The sequence below is a fragment of the Callospermophilus lateralis genome, chromosome 13 (genome assembly GCF_048772815.1).
Source record: "Callospermophilus lateralis isolate mCalLat2 chromosome 13, mCalLat2.hap1, whole genome shotgun sequence".
NCBI classification, from domain to species: Eukaryota; Metazoa; Chordata; class Mammalia; order Rodentia; family Sciuridae; genus Callospermophilus; species Callospermophilus lateralis.
In genome coordinates, this window is record NC_135317.1 from 75,923,100 (window position 1) to 75,943,167 (window position 20,068).

At 40.6% G+C, this 20,068-nt stretch overlaps 1 protein-coding gene and 1 non-coding gene across 4 annotated transcripts in view; one reads left to right on the top strand and one right to left on the bottom strand.

Annotated features, from left to right (window-relative positions):
• The window catches only part of Srgap2 (SLIT-ROBO Rho GTPase activating protein 2), a 245,235-nt gene that overhangs the window by 194,033 nt on the left and 31,134 nt on the right, over positions 1-20,068 (bottom strand). The gene's annotated exons all lie outside the window — the stretch shown is intronic.
• Positions 1,817-1,889, top strand: Trnaa-ugc (transfer RNA alanine (anticodon UGC)). Its single transcript has one exon. It is a non-coding gene; the product is annotated as a tRNA-Ala (tRNA).

The window sequence follows — 20,068 nt, forward strand, 5'->3', positions numbered from 1 at the left end:
GATGCATCCACTCTGAGCCTAGCTTTTCTATTCACCTGTGATTCTAGTCAACAGAATCCAATAAGGGATGGGGGAATAAGGCTCCTGGTGTTCCCCGAATATTTGCATCTCTTCCGTATTTGGTATCTTCATGTAAAGGAACTAAACAGACTAAACCCAAATAACAAAATGATTTACCCTTTACATAGAACCTTCAGAGATCCACCAAACTGCATAGAAGACAGCTAAACAGTCAACCTGGAGGACTAATTGATGAACCATCAATCAGCCAGATTTGAGACCTCATAAAATTCTTGTCAAGGATCTGTCTATATTAATATGAGAGACAAGAACCAACCATTCAAATGAACCAAGTTCCCTTACAAGGCCATAGTCTCGTACTGTACCATTTGACAAAGCTGTGGTCTATTATCTATCCTTAAGTCCATTTGCCAGTGACACAGAGCCACAGCAACCTATTCCCTGGCAGGAAATCAACAGAATGTCCTACTAAACACCACTCTGAAGATGCTGAAACCCATGGGTTACACAAGGAAAGAAAAGATAGAGAATGGGTCAACCAGGTACATGCCATGGCAAAAGCACACTACTTCTCCTCCCCACCCTGCCTAATCCTATGTGGACTGAGCCCAAACTGATTAGATGGACCACAAGCTCTCTAATTGAGGCAGGAACTCAGAACACAGGAAGCAACAGTAAATACTTAAAGACCAGGTAAGTTCTTGATGAAGGAGGAAAGGTTTCAGATAAATGGAATGCTAGTAGAATATAGGGCCCAAAGGGGCAGAAGTTAATCTGAGCCCAGGCAAAGCCTGGCTTGCTAGAGTATTAGATGTGCAAGGGCTAGAGTAACTATTCTTGTCAGAGAAACTGGCTCCATTGAAGGCCGCTTGGCATCCAAGGCATAGCATACATACAATTGGCAAAATTCAGTGTCACTGAAGCAAAAGTTTCAGGAACAAGAAGATCATACATGGGGGGTAAAGCAGGAAATTCTCAGAGATAAATCTTTATAAAGAGCAAGGCAGAACTTCACAGTGGTTCCTGGAGATCTATTGAGTCTCAGCAAGAGCCTCATACTGGCTATGAGCAGGAACAGGTTGTAATCCCAGGAAAGAAGGTTTGTAAAAGTATTTCAGTCCTAGAGTACAGACTGTGTTCTCTACTAAAAGGATCCAGCCCTTTGGAGAAATGGCTGATTCTATGTATGGCAGGATATAGCACCTGTAACAACTAGCTATGCCAAAAAGCAAGGAAGGCATCAGAGTTCAACAGGGCTGCTGGTGGCCAGCACGCCTGTAATCCAGGTGTGGTGGCCAGCACGCCTGTAATCCAGGCAGCTCAGGAGCCTGAGGCAAGAGGATGGCAAGTTCAAAACCAGGCTCAGCAACTTAGCAAGGTTCTAAGCAACTCAATGAGACACTGTCTCTAAATAAAATACAAAAGAGGGCTGGGGATGTGAATCTGTGGTCAAGTGCCCCTGAGTTCAATACCAGGTACCCCCCCAAAAAAATTTTTTTTCAACAGGGCCATGTCAAAAGGACATGGAGTAGACCTGAAGGGACATCTACTAACCTGAGACAATGTGAGCAAACAAAACAATTAATAATGATAGCAATAGGTTGAAACAATGCAAATGCAAAATAATCTATGAGTTCCTGGGTTCAATTCCCAGGACCACAAACAAACAAAAAAACAAAACCTATGAGCTCACAGTGACATTCAGAAAACAACAATGACAACAACAACAAAGTATTGGTCATTAGTGGAGGTTGGCAGATCACTAACTCATTATTCTTAAAAGTAATTTTAGGGCTGGGGTTGTGGCTCAGTGGTAGAGCACTTGCCTTGCATGCATGAGGCCCTGGGTTCGATCCTCAGCACCACATAAAAATAAATAAATACAAATAAAGATATTTTTTTTAAAGTGTTTTTAAAAAAGTAATTTTAAAAGGAAGATAGGATAAAGAAATTAGGTATTTACCTAGTCTTCCCTGTACAAGAAAGGTGGGCTTGAAGCAGATAAAACAAATTTGGCAATAACTGCTGAATTTGAATGCTGGGTACATGGAGGTTCTCTGTTGTTGTGTGTGTACATTGGAACTCCCTTTTCCTCCAGTCCCAGCCCCAAAACTTCAAGACAGAACCTAAGCCAAGGAGAGAGGAGGATATGAGGAGGAATTTTAGCCCTGATGGGCTGAGCCAACTCGAAGCACACAGGAGGTGCCAAATTGTAGAGGTCTCAGGTTGCCAGCCCTTGATCTGGAGTCCCAGGTCCCATGGCAGCATGGTTTACTAAAGGGTGGATGTGAGGCTGTCGAGAGAACATGCTTTCAGCCATAATTGGCTCAGGAACTCAAAAGGGCCTGGTCTTCAGTGAAATACAACAAGATCCAGGCATGAACCCTCACATCTGTAGCCATCTGATTTTTGACAAAAGGGCTAAAAACATATATTGGTGAAAGGACAGCCTCTGCAGCAAACGATGCTGGGAAAACTTGACTTCCACCTTAAAGAATGAAAATGGATCCCTTTCTTTCACCCTGTACAAAAATCAACTCAAAATGGATCAAAGACCTTAATGTAAGACTCCAAACTCTGAAACCACTAGAGAAAAAACACAGGGGAAACATTTCAAAACACAGGTTCAGGCAACAATTTCCTGAAAAGAACTCCAATAGCTCGGGGAAAAAACAGCAAAAATTGACAAATGGGATTACATCAAATTTTAAAAAGCATCTGCAAACTGGGTGTGGTGGCACAAGCCTGTAATCCCAGTGGCTTAGGAGGCTGAGGCAAAAGGATTGCGAGTTCAAAGCCAGCCTCAGCAATTTCGCAAGGCCATAAGTAACTCCGTGAGACCCCATCTTTGAATAAAATATAAAAAAGGGCTGGGAATATGGCTCAGTGGTTAAGCACCCTTGGGTTAAATCCCCAGTCGCAAAACCCAAAAAAGCTTCTGCACACCAATGCAAATAATTAACAAAGTGAAGAGATAGCCTACAGAAAGGGAGAAAATTTTTGCCAGCAAAAATTAATATCCAGAATATATAAAGATCTAAAAAACTGAACACAAAAAGAATAATAAATTCAATCAACCGATGGGCAAATGAACTGGACACTCAAAAGAAGTACAAATGGCTAATAAATAAATGAAAAAAGCTCAGCATCTTTAGCCATCAAGGAAATGCAAATCAAAACTACATTGAGCCGGGGTGCAGTGGTGCACACCTGTAATCCCAGCAGCTCGGGAGGCTGAGGCAGGAGGATTGTGAGTTCAAAGCTAGCCTCAGCAAAAACAAGGCACTAGGCAACTCAGTGAGATCCTGTCTCTAAATGAAACCCAAAATAGGATTGGGGATATGGCTCAGTGGTCAAGTGCCCCTGAGTTCAATCCCCAATACCAAAAAAAAAAAACCTATGTTGAGACTCCATTTCATTCCAGTCAGAATATCCCTTATCAAGATAACAAATGTTGGGAGAAACCTTCATACGCTGTTGGTAGGAATGTAAATTCTACAGCCACTATGGAAAACAGCATAGAGGATCCTCAAAAAACTAAAAATAAATTTACCATAAGATGTAGTTATCCCACTCCTGAGTACAGTTAAAGGAAACAAAGTCAGAATACTATGGAGATGCCTGCATATCCATGTTTATCACGGCAATATTCACAATAGCCAAGTTATGGAATTAGCCTAGATGCCCATCAGCTAACGAATAAAGAAAATGTGATACACAGACACACACACACACACACACACACACACACACACACACACACATATCATGGTATATTATTCAGCCACAAAGAACAAACTCATATCATCTGCAGGAAAAAGGATGAAATTGAAGATCATGTTAAGCAAAATAAGATAAATCCAGAAATACAAATATCACATGTTTTCTCTCATATGTGGACTCCAAGAGGGGAAAAAAAAAAAAATTGACATGAGAGTAGAGGGGAAGTGTTAGGAAAAGGGAAGAGGACCAAGAAGAGGGAGCACGGGGAAGGGGAAGTAAGAGAGGGTAATAAGGAGGGTGAAACCAAAGTGTACTTTATATGCATATGTGAAATTGTCACAATGAAATCTATTACGTAAACAATTAATATGCACTAATAATTATAATAAAATTGATCGCTAATTTTTAAAAAAGGCCTGGTCTTGAAAATGGAGCCCTTGTGTAACTTCAATCAAGAGGAGGTAAGAAAATCAAAGATGAGAGGAGACAGGTGGCAAGGGCTAACTGAAAAACACAGAGATTAAGGGTAAAAGTCATGCCGAATCCTGTAGTCTAGACTGCTTTACCAAAAGCACCAACAAAACCTCATCATGCCCCCGGCTCACCTCTATCCACATCTCAAGAGCCACACACAGCACTACCAAAGGGAGCAGCCTGAGGAGAGTGTTCTCCTCAACAGAGGAGCTGAGTATTCAAACACCCAGCCTCGACAGCTCAGTTCAGTCCCTCCCTAACCACCACTCAAGTATCCAGCTCCAAAAACCAGCATCCTGACACCCACTGCCAGACAACTTACACAGCAAAGAGAGATTCATCAAAACAGCAATGCTAGCTGCCATGAAGAGTTTTGTAGGACAATGAAAAGAAGAAAAGCAGATCTCTTGGGTTCTGACAAGGCCTTCAGGACTTTCAAATGCAGAATCCATGCACCTCTGGGGCTGTGGAGATCCAAAGGCAAGTTGACGCCTTCCATCTCCTCGAAGATAAATGAGCAGGCAAGCTGGCCAGAAAACCACTCAGGGCATTACTCTATAAAGAATCTTTATAGGGTCAAAGAGGAATGGGTCTATAGGCTGTGTGTATTCCCAGCAGATTCTGGGGATGATGTCAGAGTCCCTTTCCAGGTGTGTTTTAACACTGTGGTCACTTGTATTCCTGCCACTGAACGTCACTGCTTTGCTAATTTGAAATGATTCCAGCCCAGGCTGACCCCAACTCCCTGGATCTGGTTACCATTAGCTGAGACTATCATCTATTCTGTATCCTTTCAAAGAGCCCAAAAAGAGCTCTTCACCTGCTCTTCCAAGACAAGTAAGAATGTCTGCCAAAGAAACTGGGGAGCTGGGGAAGTAGAATTAAGAGAAAATATAATTAGCATACTACCAAAATAGCAAAAACTGAAGGGAGTAGAGAACTACGGCTCACATTTATTTCCAAAGCTGGGTCAATATCCTTTTGCTTGTATCTAAAAAAAGTGCTAACTTAAAACGGCTACTGGAAAAAAGAAAGAAAGAAAAAAAAAAAAGACCTTTTAGCACGAAAACAAGAATAAGTAAGAATTTGGATTTTCTGGTTATTTACCCTATGGGCTAAAGAATTTCTCTGCTTCTAAAGATCAGGGCACTCAGAATCAATGGCAGAACTTAAGTCAGAATCCAGCACAAAACTGATCACCAAAAACATCAGAGTGAGTCCTCTTGACCTTGAAATTGCTTCTCTAGCTTTTTGTTAAGAAAATATATGAGAACAAAGCCCTTTCACCACCCCATTTGTTTGAACTGTTGGATGTTTGTCTTGTCCAGATCAGTGGCTCCCGTGAATGACTGAGGCTCAGATGGGAGAACCACCCAGAATGCAGGGGGCTAACATATAACAGTACAAAACCTGAAAACGTAAAAGGAAGAATTCAGACTCTTAAACTCCACTCACCCAACCTTAAAAAAAAAGAGTCTGAACAGAGTAGGTTCTGGTTCCTAATTCCAGGCCTTATTGTTTCCTTGGTGTATTAGACCATGGCCTAAATTTTTCTGAACTGTATTTTGCCCACCTAATTTAAGAAATTAAACTGAAATGTATTTTGTAACCCAAGCAAAATGAAGCTCTCTAAATGGGATGGTAATGGTACTTGAGGCACTTGAACTTCCCTTGACCCAAAAACATCTATTTGAAAGTCAGTATCCCCAAAGTACATTTCAGTCTTAACTGGAAAATGTTCAGGCAAACTAGGAAGAGTCCAGAGCTTTTGCTTGAGTAAAACCAGATTCAGTAAAAGTATGAGTTTTTTTGTTGTTGTTGTTTGTTTTGTTTTGTTTTTGCATAAAAAGTTTTGTAACAGAGGCTGCAGGGAATGGAATTAAGCATGACACCTTCTTTGTGTATGATCAAAGTGCCTTAAAAACTCAAATTGGGGCACCTTGTATCACAAACCAGATGGCAAGAAATTAAATAAATTTAAGTCTTTTTTATGCCATCCCAATCACATCACGGTCAGTTCACAAACATGTTCCAGCAAATGCTGGAGGAGTCTTTCTCTCTTTAAAGAGTCCCCACTCACTGCACCCTGTTGAACAAAAGACCTCACGCACTTACAAAGAGGATGGAAATAGGCCAGCTTCAGGACACACGCTGCATGGGGAGAGCTGACTGTCCCAGAGAGCCGACTCAACACCCTTCTGACAACTCCACAATAGAGTGGCTACACACAAACGCTTGAAATAAGGAAGTTCATCAAGAAAATGAACAGTTGGCAAGATCAAGGCTTCTGGTCCAAAGGGCTTGCAGCTGGTCTGGCCATTCATCAAAAAATCTGAATTTAAATGGAAGACACATTCAACTGTGACATGTAATGGAACAACTGGAGCAGCAAAGGCTCTTGATTTTGGTTTCCATTCCACCCTGCACATCTCCTATTAATGAAAGAGTGAGTGTTTCCGTGGGCACTTTCAGGGCAGTTCCCACTCACACTGGTCAACCTTTCAGTATTTTCCACTCATATTACCGGGTCATTGTCCATCTATACTAAGCTAAAATATGCAGAGAAAAGCTCCTGTTTAGAATCCGGAGAGACACTGTCAAATCTGAAAGGCCATGGACTTCCTCCATCAGGGAACTGAATATAAGAAAGACTATGGAATCAGATGTCAGAATCCTAATTTCAGATTGACCCCTAAGGAGCTTCATGACTTTGGGTAATTCAACTACTTTCTCTGGAGTTTGCTGTTCTTCTATCAATAATGAGAGAAGGAGACCAAATGATCTCTCAGATCCCTTTCAATCCATCCTTTGACTTTTTAAGTAAAGAGCAATATTAATAAGGCTAACAAGGGATCTTAAAGCCCACAGGAGCCATTGGGATTATTTTTTTAATAAAAACTCTACTCCACACAGACAGAGCCATTCTGACCACATCTTCTCTATACCAACTGTCATACAGATGTGCTGCACCACTGGTCCAAGAGGCCCCTTCTACAGAGGACACTAAGTAAGTGTAATAAGCTGATTTATTTACTCAATCAACAGCTATTTACTAAGTGCCTTAGGAATATAGTAGGATGAAACAGACAAAATCCTTTCCCTTAGGGAGCTTACAGTCAGGTGAATGTCAGACATTAATCAAATAGGAAATGTGCGGTGGAGGTACATTTTATAAAAAACAATCAGGAAGGCCTTGTCAATAGGTGAATTTTATGTACAGATCCAAGACAGTGAGGAATGAAGCTATGCAGATACTTGGGGAAGAATGTTCCAGACAGAAGAAACAGCAGGGCCCTGAAACAAGACTAGGCCAAGCATGGCTGCCATGTTGAAGGAAACACAACGAGCCCAATGTTGATGATGAGTGTGATAGAGAGAGCACTAAGAGCAAAGTCTCATGGGGAGCAGGGGCAGGAGCCTATAGGAGATGCAAAGCCACCGGGAGGTTTAAACAGGAGAAACAGGATCTGAGTTTCATTTTTAAAGGATTGTTTGAGCTGTGTGTTGAAAGTATGCTGGAGGGGGCACAAATGGAAGCAAGGAAACCAGTTAGGAGGCAACCAAAATAATCCAGGTGAGAGATGATGGCAGCTGGGCCCAGGGTAACAGCAGAAAGGAGAGATGAAGGACAGTCAGAGTCTGGGATATATCCTCAAGTACAATCAACAGGGCAACATCAGACAGAATCTTGGAAAATTCTACTGCAGAAACAATGAAGCTAAATGACAATCAATTCCAACATCTGCTGTGAAATCCTGGGAAAAGGCAGTTATTCATCTGTCACCCAGTGTCCAACACAGTACCTGGCACACAATGGATAGATGGAAAGTGTTGAATGAGTAAATATGGAACTGAATATATTACAAACCAAAAGACCTGCAGTTGCATAGGTCATTAGGATACCCAAAACCATTTGGTACTAGAACACATTTTACTAGCAATGAATCCCCTTCTCTGGGTAAACCTCTCTCTTTTTGTAAAAGGTCGTCCCTTATAACGCATTTCACAGTAGTAAGCTGTGAAGTTGCCAGAAAAGTTCACATAAATACAAATGAGACGAGTGCGCTACTGCTAGAGCCAATGTGGCTCAAGCGGTAGCACGCTCGCCTGGCATGCGTGCGGCCCGGGTTCGATCCTCAGCACCACATACAAACAAATATGTTGTGTCTGCCAATAACTAAAAAAAAAATAAATAATAAACTTCTCTCTCTCTCTCTCTCTCTCTCTCTCTCTCTCTCTCTCCCTCCCCCTCCCCCTCCCTCCCTCTCTCAAAAAAAAAAAAAAAAAAAAAATACAAATGAGAAACTAAAGCAACTGGGCCATTTCCCTAAGAGGCCATATGCAGTCACCAAAGTTCACATTACCTCAGCACCTCCCAGCTTCAACACAGGAGAAGTGTTTCATGAGTAAGTTCATGTTTCACAAAGTTCTGAGTCATGAGGACAACCAAAAAGATATGTTTGTGAATAATGTTATTATTATAACCAGCAAGGAATAACAAAAGCCAAATCTGAACTATTCTACAGGAGAGACCATGGGCTATTATTCTTCAATGTGCTCCATTTCCTCTATGAAGTTAAAAACAGGAATTTCTAGGTTCTTTTCCCAATAGCTCTACTCTGAGAAAGGTGACAATCCCTAACCACTGGAGCTCCTCTGCCAGTATAAGTCTTTGGAGCCCCAAAGTTTTTAACCCACAGAGACTGACCTCATGCAGAGGGTACAGAAAATTCAACATCAGGGAGAAATAACAATAAAGGTGTGTTATAAACTTACATTCTGGTAGCAGTTGTTTCAGCTAAATCATTGACCATCTTGAAGAGCTATATTAAAACCAACATTAATCAGGAAGTAGGTGCCAAAAAAAAAAAATCTTATTTACCAAAACAAAAAAAGGAGGAAGAAGGACAAGACATGTAAAATGGCTGAGAACAAATTACACGGAAAGGGAAGCTGTGACATTTGGAAGACCAAATCCTAGACAGATTCATCAGCTGAGTTGGAAATCATTTGATGTGACCTTGGACTAATTGTTTAACTTCTGTGCCTCTGTCTCCCATCTGTGCCTGAGTCTCCCACTCACTGTAAAGGAGAGCAAATGATTTCAGCCCCCTCCTATCTTAACAGGGATGTTCTGCAGCTGAGATCATGTCTCTGGAAGCTCCAGGGATTCTGTGGAGAAAGGCACTCCATAAACATGGACATGGTTTTTAGTAAGATAATTAAGAATCAGGCTGCTTTTGGAAACACCCTCACAGTATGATGGCTCTTTCTCCCTACCATCACTGATTTCAGAGTCAGGCAACCTAAATATGCTCAGATAATATGCAAACACAGGAATGGGGCAAGCCTCTTTGCAGATAATGTCAGGATTCCTAGATGTGAATGCATAATGAATACATTCAGGTGTTTAATAATAAACATTTAGTGATTCTTTTAAATCACCAGTATCTCCCCTGAAATGAACACACTGTTGACCATCTAGGAGGAGAGATGCATGTGAAGAATGAAGTAGTAGAAGGCCCATGATGGTGACCCCTTGGCAAGTTCTGACCTCAATTTCTACCTCTCTTTTATAGATCTAACAAGACTGAGGATTAAATGAGGTAACATGGGAAATACTGCTGGCACAGCCCTGGCTCAAAGAAGCAAAATTGTTAAGTGCTAAAGCTCTCCTCCCTCACAGGAGTCCATTCAGTAAATGAGTGCTGTTAATCCTTTAATCACAGATCCCAGGGAAAATAAAACAGGAAAGGTTCACCCATAAATATCTTATCTGCCTTTATTCCCTTATAACCATTTGAGAAGAGCAGAGTAAACAGGCCAAACTTTAATTAGGATCATAACATGGGATGTCCCAGGTAAGCCAGGCTTATGACCTCCAGACAATTAGGAGGAGACTGGTTTTTAATAGTCTACTCCATACCAGTGGAGTCAATGACAGAAGCAGACCCGGGCCTTTGTCCCAGCTTCCCAAAGAAATCCATTAGCCAGGCACACATGGTTCCAGTGGGATGTGGGGTCAGAGGCTTTCTATTCCGGCCTTTGTGGTCTAAAAATAGAGTCCCCAGCACAGGGCAAATGGACTCACAAGGATTGTGTTCATCTACTATCCAAGTTACCATCTGAGGACTATTTAAAGCAATGAGGCCAAAAAGCCCCGCTATGAACAGGAGGACTGACCAGGGGAAATAGGCAGGGTGTGTTTTTAAAACAGTTCTACAACTTGGAAGTATACTGCCACTTATAGACCCCAACTTGGGCCCCAGGATCTTGAAATGCACATCCATCATCACCAGCTCAGATATCTTACTTGGCTCCCTATCAACCACTGAGCAAGGAAGGCCAAGTTCATTTTACATATGGAAAAGTGGGAAGCATGGAAGAACAGGTTTCCACACTGTCAAGTTCATTGCTAATAATAGAAACAAACTACAGCTGACTGTGCTTCCAGGTACCAGTCCCTTTTCACCTTGGTTCTAATTTCACAACCTCCCTGCAAGATGGGCAGTTGTTTTGTTCACACTTTACAATAAGAACACTGAAATTCTTGGAGTAAGACAAAGCAACTTACTTTTGTGATCTAATTTACATGTGGCACTGCCAGGATTCAAACCCAGGTCTCTTTGGAGCCAGAGCTTTTTGTTAGGGTTGGGTTTTTTTTAAATTTTATTTTAAAAAAAATTTTTTATAGTTGTAAATGGACAGCATGCCTTTATTTTATTTATTTTTGAAGGCAGTGCTAAGGTTTGAACCTAATGCCTCACGCATACTAGGCAAGCACTCTGCCACTAAGCTACAGCCCTAGCCCCTTGTTAGGGGTTATGGATGCAGTTAGATCATGCTGTTTCTCTTGGTTTATCTTTGCTGATTTCAGAATAAAAGGAATCTATAATCCAAAGCCATACTAAACATCAGATCTCATGCCTTATTATCGAGGTCATCAATTTGGTGAGCAAAGAGAATTAAGTAGTCCAAGACCAACAGCAGAGTCTTTAGAGACAGAAACCAGACCGTAATTCCAATTAGCTAGACAAAACAGATAAATTCCACATCAAAAGAATCTTCACTGGAAAAAAACAGGTGTCGTGGAGCCCCTGAAAAAACTTTATGTCATTATTTCTCCTGTCCTGATACCCCTACACTCCAGCTGTTTTCATATACAGTCATCCCTGGTTTTTGGTACCCTTAGGGATACCAAAATACAAGAATGCTCAAGTCTCAAGTGAAATGACATAGTATTTGCATATAACCTATCACATCTTCCCATGTACGTTTATTCATCTCTAAATTACTTATAATCCCTAATGCAATGTAAATGATATGTGAATAGTTGTTATACTACATGGTTTAGGGAACAATGGAAAAAAGACTGAGGATCTGTGAAATGGCAGGAGGTTACAACATCTCTGCAATCTCATGAATTCAATGTAGTGCAGCACACAGCAAATTCAAATTTTGCTTCTTGGAACTTTCTGGAAATTTTTTCCCATATATTTTTATCTATTTTGGTTGAATATGGAAATATAGAACTCATGGATACAGAAGGCTGATTCAGCATCTTGCTGTCACTAATACAAAAAGTTCTTGAGATTGCAATAGTATGAAGATTTCTATCTTGCAAAGCAATTTTCCTAACTGACTTCTTTACTGCATACCTTTTGTCAAATTTCAGTTTTCCCAGAATACATCTAAACTGACAGTTCTAGGCCTTACCATTTAAAATATAAGTGATCAGAATTTGTCAGATCAGAACAAGATCAATTCTCTAGCCCTTTTGCTGCCATGTCTCTTACAGAACCCGCAAGCACACTACCACTGAGCCACATCCCCAGTCCCCAGTCCACCATTGTTTTCTTTTTTAAATATCTTTTTTAGTTGTTGATGTACCTTTTTAATTATTATTATTCATTTATTATATGTGGTGCTGAAAATTGAACCCAGTGCTTCACACATGCTAGTCAAGCGCTCTACCACGGAGCCACAACCCCAGCCTCTGAGTATACCATTCTTATGGGAGAAAAAAAAATGTCCTTTCTTCTAAGTGGGGCTCCCTGGCTATAATATCTTTTGGAGTGAATAAATGGATTTGGTGCTCAGGGTAAGAAAAAAGGAAATGAGATTTCTTTTCCCATTTAGAGAAGTTAGGAAGTAGAATGGCTTATACACAGGCCTGATGCCTTTCAGACAATGTGCATGGAGGTAATGTCACACTATCAGGAACTCCCTGAAGAAAAATCTCATCTCATAATGGGTTCTAACTTAACACATGTCCTTTTAAAATACTGACATGTAGTTGTATCAATGTTAAATAATAAGCCCACAGGACAGGATAGGGGCTGGATGTGTGTTTGCCTTACTTTACCTAGTTCAAGCATTTTCAAATTAGGATCATTTGGTGATAGTGACACTAACAATATAGATCCTGGCTAATACCATCACCATCCAAATCCTGTGGGGAAAAAAAATGCTACCTGGAATCATTCTCCTCTATCAATCACACTATAAGACAGGGAAGCTGGATGATCAGTCCAATTTCCAGACACTAATATATTCAAATCAATTAATCAGTAGTCACTAAGCAATCAGAAGCAGCGGGCATTCTAGTCATTCACCATTGTGTGCTATCAGTATGCATAGGGCCTTTTTAGTCCTGCTTTTTAACTTTCAAAGGCCAATCAAGTTCAACCCCAATGTCAAAGTCTAAACAACAAATCAAAGAATACTTAAATTGCTTAAGAAGGTTTAGTTCAATCAGCCAAAGTACCACTCTATTTCTCAGAAAGAACCTCCTGAGAACAAGAAAAGCCACTCCACCTACTAAGAAGACCCAGATGGTCTCTAAGGAAGAAGCAGGACAAGTGGAAGCCCACTTCTTGAGACCTAATCTGCCCTTTCCCTCCAGCTCCCTTACACTAAAGAGCCATCCCCTCCTCCAGCTCTGTCTGGGAGTATATAATTTTCTACCAAAAGAGGAAGGTCTGGAGGATGCTAGCAGCTGTCATGAGTTTCTCTATGACTTGAAGACCCTTGGCTATAGTCAGGGACAGTCAGAGTCCACATTCCAAAGCATCTTGTTTCCTGTTCTCTAGGTTAGAGCCCCCAGCTAAGAATAGCACTCCATCCAGCCTTTTCATTTTCTTTTTTCTCTTATATATGCACAAAAGTCAGTTCTTATACCTTCTCCAAGTTAAATGGAAATATGTTTAAATGGGCACAGAGCAGCAGCTTTATTCCCTGTCATGTCTACCAAAAGGATAGAGAAATTCCACTTCAGAGCTCAATGTCACAACAATCGGTGGGGCACAGAATCCTTCTCAGAATCTCCAAATACAGACATGCATTCAAAGGGTAACTCAGCAGCAAAACATATAGTATACCCAGTATCTTCCCAGAACCTCACCTTTGTGTATGCCCTAAACCTAAAGAAGGCCAGAGGACTATAAAACTGGTCTCTTAATATTAATTCAAGTAATGCCATGTCACCTACAAAATGGTGATCTCATATACTAACCTAATAGAATCCTAAAAAGCAATTAGGCATTTTGCTAACAAGCAAGATAGCAAAATCCAAGTGTTTCCCACATGGTTCCAACCCAAACAATATTCTATTCATCTTCAGTAATTAAATATTTTGCAAGAAAGTTAAAACCCATGGAATACCTTGCAAGACACGCCTGGCACTGGTAAAAGACATCCCTTCACTCATTCATTCCCCAGCTGTTATGGTTTAGATATGAAGTGTCCTCCAGAAGCTCATGCGTAAGACAATGCAAGAAGATTTAGAGGTGAAAAGATTAGGTTATGAAAACCTTGACCTAAGCACTAACATTATCCATTGATATGGATTCACTGGGTAGTAACTATAGGCAGGTAGGGTGTGGCTGGAAGAAGCAAGCCATTGAGGACATGCCTTTGGAGTTTATATTTTGTCCCTAGTGAGTGGGGCTCTCTCTGCTTCCTGACTGCTGTGTCCTGAGGTGCTTTCCTCCTCAATATCTTTCTGCCATGATGTTCTGCCTCACCTCAAGCCCAGAGCAATGGAGTCAGCCACTATAGACTGAGACTTCTGAAATCATGAGTGCCAAATAAACTTTTCCTCCTCAAAACTTGTTCTTGTCAGGTCTTTTGGTCACACTGGAGAAAAAGCTAAAACAACATCCATATCCATATTTATTCCCGGCCCTCAAGAGCTCACAGAGGAACAGGCAAACACAACACAATTTCAAAACTGCTACTCTAGGAATAGGCACAACTTTAATAGAACTCAATTACAACATTTCTCACACTGAATTCTGCTTGATTATTTGCACGTGGGCCTCGCCAATGAGATGATGCACATTAGGGGGCAGAATCCATATTCTCTTTGTCTTTAAATTCCCAGCATCCAGCACCATCCTTATCCAACACGAAGTTGATGCTAAATACATTTGCTGAATGACTAAAATCAACTCTTGGGGGCTAAGTGGGCTGTTTGTAAAATGAGGTGAGTAAGCAGTGTTTCTGTTAAGAACTTTAAGGTTCTTATAGTTCAGACCAGACTATTAATTACAGCACTGGAAAGGAAATAGCAGACTCCTGATTATAGAACCACAAAGAAAAACAAAAAGGGGGAGGGGGCACTTGCACTTTATAATCAAAGAAAGTCTGAAATTATAGACTAAAGTCTGCCTCTAGCTGGAAGTGTGGCAGCATCTTTCTCTCTCAATTTAACATCTTTTGAATTCAATTGATTTTCCGTGCTTTATAAGGACAGAACCATCAAGAGCAAAGGAAGTAAAAGGTGTTCTGCAAATTAATGTAATGGGGACAAACTCAAACAGGTCAAGTGTGAGGGAGGCAGCACCTTCCATTTGTCTTTCTGAAAACAGTATCCACTGAGAGGATGTGGTGGTGGTGGGTCTGGGGGAGCAGGCATTATTCCCTTTGGGGACTGGGATACCTTTTATGAATTCAGAAGAGCTTTAAATTAAAAAGAAAGAAAGAAATCTAATTCACAGGCACCAAAATAGGTAATTAAATGTTGAATTAAAGGATCAAGATGAAGGAAGAGATTAAGCTGACTACCAGGCGGTCAGAGTTGAAGAACACACACACACACACACACACTATAAAACCTTCCCAGATTTAAAAAATAAAAAAAAAGTCACTTAGGTCACCTTTTAAACCTATAGAATAATTATTTCTAAAAGAAAACAGCAGGCAGAAAACTAACCTAAAAACCCCCTCATCTTTCAAAGTTGAATATTTTGATATAGACTCAAGAAATCTTTCCTGCCCTTCTAGTAATCTGAGCTTTGGAAAAAGGCAGCATAGATCTCTTCCTGAAATGAAATTTTTATCTACACATTAACTTCTAAAGAGAGTCTGGCTGAGCACCATACTGCTTTGAAAGTAGAGGAAGTCTTTATCCTAATGAATTGATCTCATCAATTTAAATGCACATTTGATCCCAAGACCCTTAGAAGGCCTAATAACCCTAGGGAGGCCCAGAAGTGAGGCTATCCCCAGGGTGGCCCACTTCATCATAGCCACCAGCAGACAGGAAAGAGCCATTGGGGAGATTCTGATTTTATTATGTAAATCACAGGAAGCCACAGTTAGCTCCTCTCCTCTGCTCCAGCCTCCTGATTTCTACCCAGTGCAATCAACAGGGGGGGGGGGGGGAGAGGAAGTGTGGCTGCATTAACGAAAATGACAGAGCTGGCTGCTCCCACTTGGTAGTGGATGCTCCTCCCAAGCCACTATCTGTGAATACCCACACTTAAATTTCCCGCTTTTTTTTTCTCAAACCCATTTCAGTTGATTTACTTTCAAGGAATCGGAGAGGTAACATAAACAGCCAAGGGTTAAGGTCAAGTTCAAAGGCCCTGTGGGAAAAACATAGACTTTGGAGGTAGTTTTAGGATCTCAGTTCCTCAGACCGTGTGACCTTGGGCATGTTTCTCTGAGTCACATGATCCTCATATTTAAAATGCAGATAATAAGTCTCACCTCACAAAGCTGTTATGGATTATTTTGGGAGCTTCTAAGAACAGAGATTTGAGGAGGGGTATATGACTTCATTATGCTTCAGGGAAGCAAAAATCTGATATGAAACTAAAAGAAGAATGATGTCCAGATATGGCCTAGGCATGGACTAACACTGTATACAGGGCTGAGATGTTGGATTCCAGGGAGCCAGCTCTTGGTGTTTAAGGCCAAATTCAAGGAGACTTCCATGGTGATGGGTGCAGTATATCTCCATGGACATGCTCAACACCACTGCACAATTCTCACTATATTTTATAACTCCTCAATAGGCCAATTGTTCAGAATGGCCAATTCAGAATTGTCCAGTTCAGAATGGAACCCAAAGACTAACAAGACCAGTTAATGTCTTTCTTTTCAAGGAGTACAATGTAAACCAAGAAAGACTCCGAGGATTCATTCTAACACGAAATCAGCCTTACTAGTAAAGTCACTCCTTCAGTCAAAATCCACGCTTGTCAAGGTATCTGTCAAAAAAAAATCAAACTGTATCCAGGTGCAGTAGCGCATGCCTATAATCCTAGCAACCCAGGAGGCTGAGGCAGGATGATCGCAAGTTCAAGGTCAGTCTCAGTAACTTAGCAAGACCCTCAGCAACTCGGTGAGACTCTGTCTCAAAATTAAAAAAAAAAACAAAAAAAACCCAGAAAGGTCTGGGGATGTGGATATGGCTCAGCTGTAGAGTGACCCTGGGTTCAATCTTCAGTACCAAAACAACTGCTATTGACAAGCAGGAAAACTAGCCACACAGCAACACACAGTCCCTCTGGCGGAAAAGTGCATCAAGAATCCTTTCATTTGGGCTGGGGCTGTAGCTCAGTGGTAGAGCACTTGCCTTGCAGGTGTGAGAACCTGGGTTCGATCCTCAGCACCACATAAAAATAAATAAATAAAGTGTAAAAAAAAAAAAAAAAAGAATCCTTTCATTTAACTTCCAGGCCAAGGTGTTGTTCTTCCAGCAATTTAAAGCCAACCACAAAAACAGATAATGCTCCTTCTTTTGAGTTGGGAGACTACAGAAGGTGGCCTTAAACTGCCATCTCCCTCCCTTCATTGTGGCTTCCTTCCAACCTACAAAAAAGGGAAGAGACTGACATTCAGAATTAGCCTTGCAAAGAAATTCTGTTTGCCAGCCCACAGGCATTTTGTTTGGTTGGGTTTTTTGTTGTTGTTGTTGTTGCTGCCTGTGGCCTTCCTGACCAAGAGGCCCAAAGACTCACACTTTTTGAGATTCATTTCTGGTTGTGAATGAATTTGTAAAGACTGGCTTTGTGGTATCTGCCAGGTCCCCAAAGTATGGAGGAACAAAAGATCTTAACTCTCTCTTAAACTCAACTCAGAACCAACCTCATGCCAACTGCTAGGAAAATTATTTCTATCAACACCACTCCCAAATGGAGCCCTTCCACCCTGTACCAAGCTCCCAGCCAGGTCCCTGGGACCCACACTGCTATTTGTTTTGGCACCTGCAAGCAACTTGTTCACACACATCCAGACTACCAGAGCAAAAGGAGTCTCTGAAGGGCCCTCCAACAAGGGAGAGACCCAGAAAGAAAGTGACAGGCAGGGTCTAATGTCCCACAATAACGTGATTTTCACTGCTACTCTGGCTTATGCACCATCTGCCAGAAGCTGAATTCAAATACTCAGCAACCCCTGGTCTCAAGGATCCTTTCTGAGTCAGGACAGTGCCTGCTCTGGTTCCCAAAAAGCCAAAAGCAAATGCCAGTTCCTCCCTCTAGGCAGTTTCTGTAGGTGTAAGGCTTCCTTCCACCCTGCCTGGAAGGACCTCAACCCTTATAAGCAGCAGCACTCTGAAAACAAACTGTCCTCACTACTCCACTGTTCAGAGAGCCAACCTTTGTACCATATCCTCATCAGCTTCCAAATATTCCTCAGCTGCAAATAAAAATAATAATAACACAGTATGCCTTATGCCTTCTTTCAGGGACATAAAGATTAACCAAGGTAACACACCCAGAGCACAGTGCCTGGCACAAAGCAAGCCCTCAATAAAATTTTAGTTATTATTAACATTGCATTTATTAGTCTAAGAATGCAGTATAGTTACTATTAGGAGAGGATCTTCCTAAAATACATGTTGTGCCAACCTGTATTTTCAGTTCACTCATGTAAACAGAAGGAACTAGTGCAGCCAAAATGCTCAACTATAGATAGTCTAAGGGTTCTTATATGGATTTTGACTATGTTACATGTAGTGATACATATACAGATCCACTTATTCAACAAAGAGTTGTTCAGACCAACAATGTATACAGCAATGCACTGTGTGTGAGTGTATATACATATGTGGACACACACAAAAAAAATTAAGAAAACACATTCATATATATGTATATATTTATATATGAATATATATTTATATATATGTGCATATATACATATATAGTATATATGAATATATACTTTCAGCACCTGCTATGGGGCAGCCAATATATTAGGAGATATTGGAGATATACAGATAAATAAGAAATGGTCCCTACCTTTCCAAAGCTTATAGTCTCAGAAGAATTATGATTAAAGGCACTAAGTTAAAATTTCCTGTAACAAGCAATAGATGCAAAAAGGTAAGAAATATATACAAATTATGCTTTCTTAATTGACCTGCTGTTTATCTGACATAATTCAACTATGCTCTAATACATTTTGTCTGGGACCCACGACATGTAGAGGGCTGGTTGCTAGTAGACCCATCTGTTGTGTATCTGCTCTGCTCCCACCAGTCAGGCTGGGTGCTTCCCCAGGGTCAGTATTTATATTTGTTATTTTAATTATATACTAAACTATTATATCAACTGATGAAATATGAGTACAAAAAGATGTTTCCATGAAAAATAAGATGAATGCTTTGAAAAGACCTGATGAAGACAAGTAGTTTTAAAATACTGCTGCTCAATTAGGTATGCAAGACAATGATAAAAGATTATAGTGGTGGAGTTTAAAAATCTGAAAGTATTCTGCATTTTACTTCTCAAATGTATTTAATAACTTGTTCCACTTAAAGAAAACTAAAACTGGAAATCACAGATATGTTAAAGATATATTTTTTATTATAAAAAGAAAGTCAATAGAATTCTATACTCTAAGGAAAAGCCCTGGCCCCTGTTACAGATTTGTGAATATAGGTACCTTTATGTAATTTTAAATTAAAATAAAATGCATAGAGACTGCTTGTTTTTGTTTTTTCAAAATTCTCTTTTTAAACTGACTTTTAGTGATTAACTGATCAACTACTGGCTCAACTGTGTCCCAGATAAGATGTCTCCAGTATACCTGCCTTTTTCTCTTAGGTTGACAGCAAAATGAGTTATATTCCCTAACCCACTCCAATTAGATAGCAAAGAAAGTTGTCCTAGGATTTTATTAAAGTAAGAATGTTAACTACCTCTCAAACAGTTAAAGTGTGGGTGGAATACTGAATTTTATTCAGATTTCCAGAAATGGAGATGCTAATGCTTGTGAGCATAACCTGTACATTGACTATGTATACTCTAAACCATGGACCCAGAGATGGAGGTCCCAAATCCTACCTCAACTTTGGTCACAGGTCTGAATATAGCCATAGCTTGATCTAAGCATCTGACATTCCAACCTGCCATGTGATGCTACCTCTGCAAGAAGAAAATGTCTACTTTGAGGTTTGATTGAAAAAAGCTTCAAGGAGGAATGAGATCCCTTCCCAAGACCCTTTAGAGTCAGTGTAATACATTCCTGTTGATTTGCATAGAATGTGGATTTCTATACCACATAACAAGATCCCCTGCACTGCTCTGCACTGAGCTGACATCATTAGCTTCTC